The following is a 4,695-nucleotide window of genomic DNA, read 5'->3' as shown; positions in this document are numbered from 1 at the left end:
GAAAAAAAAAACCTTAAAAAAAAAAAAAAAAAAAAGACAAAAGACCAACGGTAAGCTCTTAGGTACCAAGCAAGGAAGAGCTGACCCCCAACGGAGCAATGGGCAAAGGCCTGTGAACATGCTGTTCCTAAAAGAAGACTTGAAAATGGCCCAGAAACATAGAGGCAGATGTTCGACCAAAATCCAAAAGAGGCGACCGGAATACCAAAGCTCTGTTTAACTATCGCATTGACAAAGATAAAAAAGCACATTAATTCCTAAAACAGATGAGGTCACGAGGGATTGGCATGTCCCTAGGCTGCTGGTGGGAACTAAAAGTGATAGTCTTTTTGGAGGAGCAGCTACAAATATTTTTAAAACCGTTGAGCAATACAGGGGCGCCTGGCTGGCTCAGATGGTAGAGTGTGCAACTTGATTTCTGAATCATGAGTTTGAGCCCCACGTTGGGCATAGAAATCACTTAAAAATAAAATTTTTAGGGGCCACTTGGTGGCTTAATCGATTAAGCATCTGGATCTCGATTTCAGCTCAGGTCATGATCTCATGGTTCGTGGGATTGAGCCCTGCGTCGGGTTCTGTGCTGAGAGTGCAGAAGCTACTTGGGATTCTCTCTCTCCCTCTCTCTCTGCCCCTCCCCTTGTGCACGCTCTCTCTCTCTCAAATAGATAAAGAAATAAACATTTTTTTAAAAAGCTTTAAAAATATGCTAAGCGATATATTCTAAATATACTATTAAACAACCACACAGAGATATAGGTACAAAACTATTAGAGTATTTTACTAGTGAAAAAATGAAAATACCTATATATACATGGATAGGTTAATTGTGTATTCATGTCACCATTTAGGAAGGATTAAAATTAGTATGTGTACTAGGATCCCGTTTTATAAAGTGCTGGATGTGTATGCATGTGAATGTGCATGAGGTCTATATACATCAGGGTTTAGAAGGAAACCCTATCTCAGTATGTCTCAAATCATATTGCTAGTGGTAGGTGAGTTTTGATTGTACTTAATGTATTTGGGTAAACAGAAAAAATAACACTTTAGAAGAGAAAACAATAACTACAGTATAACACAGACTGTAATTCAAGTGTTGCCAGAAGGGAACCCCAGGGAGGGATGACTCATTCTGACTCGGGCTGGTGGGAGAAGACTTCATGGAAGAGGTGTCGGACAAGAATGAAAAATCGTTGTTTATTTTCCTGTGTCTGCACAGCTTGGTTGCTTGTGTTCATGAGAAATGAGGGAACCCCCCAGAAAGAAAGTCTGAGCCAGTTCTGCAGGCCTTTGAGTCTGTTTGCTCTCTGGTCATAAAAAATTCATGCCAATTAATTGTAAACCAGATGACAGGAAACAGAAGCTTAGAAAGACACCCAACACCCAATAGCGGCGTCTGTCACTGTCCAGGACAGCTGCTTTGGCACTTTCTCCCCCTTCCCCTCCCTCGGTTGGGATCTTACACTCATCTGCAGGGACAGTGGCATTCCGAGATGGTATGTTACCAGCCCTTTTTATTTCCTTGGTTACTATCTTGGATCTTCGAAAACAGAATCACGTTCGCTTCACGTTTTCTAAGCTTGGGTTTAGAAATTTTGCAACTTCTTACCAAATTGCCCTTCTGGGACCTTAAATATGCACGATGCAGTCCAGCCACTGTGTGGAAAAGCTGGTGACCTGACAGAGCAGGATGACCCTGCCTCGACTTGGAAGCAGAACTCAGTTGGTGGCCTGATGCTGCAGAATTGCAAACTGGGGGTCCGAGGAGGGCTGGAGAGGAAACTGGAAACGCTCACCGAGCCCGGGGTTAGGAGTGGGCACGTGGGGGCCCGCGTTGCAGCTTCTTCTGTTCCTGGCTGTGTGAGCCTGGAGAACTTTCTTGACACTCAGTAAGCATTAGATGTCTTTGACGTTTCAGCTTTGAAATAGGACAGACTTAGGCTCTGAAGTCTGGCTGCACCATAGCGAGGGACCCTAAGCCAGCCTTCCCAAGATTAAGTAGGGGCACCGCAGGAAAGTACACAGACGAGCATTCCAGACTTCCAAAGTTATTTATTTTAATGCGTATTAAAAGAAAATATAAAAACAACACCTCAAACCTATGACTTCATAGAGATTTTTCATACAGAATGGTTGTGACTAAAAATTCCTTGAAGTTGTTGGCCACCGTCTCACTATTATAGAATCTGAGTTGAAAGATTGCCTTTCAGTGGCCTTACAGAGAAGGGGCAGAAATAAAATGTAGCAGAAACTTTTAAAGGTATCCTTTAAAAATAAAGTTAAGCAAAAAAAAAAAAAATGTAAATCATTTTGGAAAAATTAGTAAGCAATTGTAGAGGCGAGACATCCCTATGGCAAAAATGCGACAAGTGTTACCAAAATGAGCACAGCAGGTCTTAGGTGAATCTCTCAACCTCCCTGAGTTAACAGTTTTCTGGCCTAGAAAATCTCCCAGCGTGGGTAAGAGGCTCCTGAGATAGCATCCGTAGATGTTATCAGCTCAACAGTATAGACTCCTTGTCACATGATAGGGCCTCAAATATATGTTTCCTTCACTTTTCCTTAGTCTTATCTTTTAAAGTTAAAAGTGGTCTCTGGGATTGGCCATCTGGTCTCCTTATTTTGCAGATGAGGTAACTGAACCCAGACTGGGGAGAGACCAGCCCCTCCTTCCTCCTGGGCTCTGGTGCTCACTTCGCCTGCTGGAGGCCTGACCACTGCCCATGAGTCTTGGGGGAAGCTGATAAAGGCAATGTGGGAATAAGAAAGAGTTAATAATGTGGGGAGCAGTTGTGTAACAGTGGGGGCCAGAGGACATGATGATCTGCGTGTCACCTTGGAGTAGACTAAACCTTTCTGGTCCCCGCTCTACAAATGGCGAACTCTGTGCATTAGAAGAAACAAATTGGAAAAATACCAAGTGTTGGGAGTATGCTGAGGTTGTGACATTTTTCTTTGCTCTATTTCTCCTGCTATTTCGATGGTCTTTTGCTTTTTTCCATTGATGAAAAATAAAAATAAGTGCCAACATGGTGGGAAGGCGGAATTTTCTGTACTGAGGGTTGAGCACCATCGGTGCCCTGCTTGACACATAACTATTAATGATCACACTTCATTTTTGAAATAATTCCCTTCCAGCTCCTGGCCATTAGCAATTTCCCCAGTTACTGGGGATCAGAAGTGGTTGGGAACTGATATAAGGCATAAAGCCTCTGATGCATTTTAGTCCAGTCTCAAGGGATTAATTGTGATCATCTTCTTGTTTTACAGATGGAAAGGCTGAGACTCAGAGAGGGCTAGTGATCTCCGGGACACCTGGTCAGTAGGTAAGTGTTGGTGCTCACAGTGAGCTAGACATGAGATATACTTTTGATCTCCGTGACCGAATCTCTTTGTCCCAATCCTGTGATTTTTCTGATCTGCACAATTCAGGACAGAAAATAAGATGAGTTGGTTGGAGGCATTTGGGTACGGCCTGTGCGGTAGTTTCTGTATGTTGTCACTGTTGAGTTGGAATGTTTAACAAGCGAGTTTGTGAAGGTTTCCTGGGCATTGCCTGCCTACACTGGATCTTTCCCAGGGAATGGGAGGGCTCATTAAAACCTGGCCCACGGTGTGGCTAGTTTGACATCACTGCCCCTTCCAGAGACCCCCACAGTTTGGTGCATCTAGAACAGAGAGCTCTGGACTAGGGGGTGAGAGGATCTGGTTTGTGGTCCTACCATAAGCTGTTCTGTGACCTTGAACAAGCCACTTAACTCACCAGTTCACTGATTCTTTCAAACTGTTTTTCCCTAGAATATTTGGTGCCAGCTTTCTATGCCAGGCACTGAGGATAACAAGATAAATACAACACAGGCTTTGCCCTTGAGGCATTCACAGACCAATTTATGAGCTCCTCCATTTCCTCATTACTGTCTCATCATGAAAATTCCTAACATCTGCTCTGGAGTTTACAGTCTGTAGGGCATTTTGTGATCTTCCCCCAAACTCCGTAAGATGGAAAGAAACTGCTATTGCCATTTTGCCAAGAAGAAAACCACGGCTCAGAGAGTTGGCAAGACCATGCAGTGAGAGAAAAGTAGAGCTGACCTTGAAACCAGATTTTCTAACACCAGAGCATTTGTTTCTGTTAACAGCACACTGTCCTACCTGATGATTTTAGCATTTGAACCCTACCCCTTAGCAGTGAGTAAAACATTAGAGAGATCAGCAACAGGATGGAGCGAATGCTGGTGCAATGCTGGTGCAAGGCTACTTTTCTGCAAGGGGTACGTTTCTTGTGTCTAGCTGATTATTCCAGAAAACAGTGTCTCCTCTGACCGAGAGAGAAAGGCAGCCTTGGGTTCGGGGTAAGCTGATAGCCAGAAAAAAATATGCCCCCGGCGGAAGCTCAGGCCACCTCCTCCAGGTGGTTGGGACTCAGCGTATCAGAGAGAATCTGCCATGAGCAAGAGGGGCACAGACCCCTTCTCCCGCAGTGACCCTACTGAATGCTGTTGCTTTCTGCCAGAGCTTAACCATCCGGGTAGCTTCGGCTTTTGCAGGGCTGCCTGGCCTCAGGCAAGACGTGGAGAATGATAGGGATTAGAGGCTGTGCTGTTTGTTTGTGGGGATGACAGCTTGAGCACGAAGCTCTTGGTCTCCCTCAAAGTCTGCAGTTTCAGAGGTGCGTGAATAACCTCAGGGACCAAG

Source organism: Crocuta crocuta, unplaced genomic scaffold (assembly GCF_008692635.1).
Source record: "Crocuta crocuta isolate KB4526 unplaced genomic scaffold, BGI_CrCroc_1.0 scaffold561, whole genome shotgun sequence".
Taxonomy (NCBI): Eukaryota; Metazoa; Chordata; class Mammalia; order Carnivora; family Hyaenidae; genus Crocuta; species Crocuta crocuta.
This window is presented reverse-complemented; position numbering follows the sequence as displayed.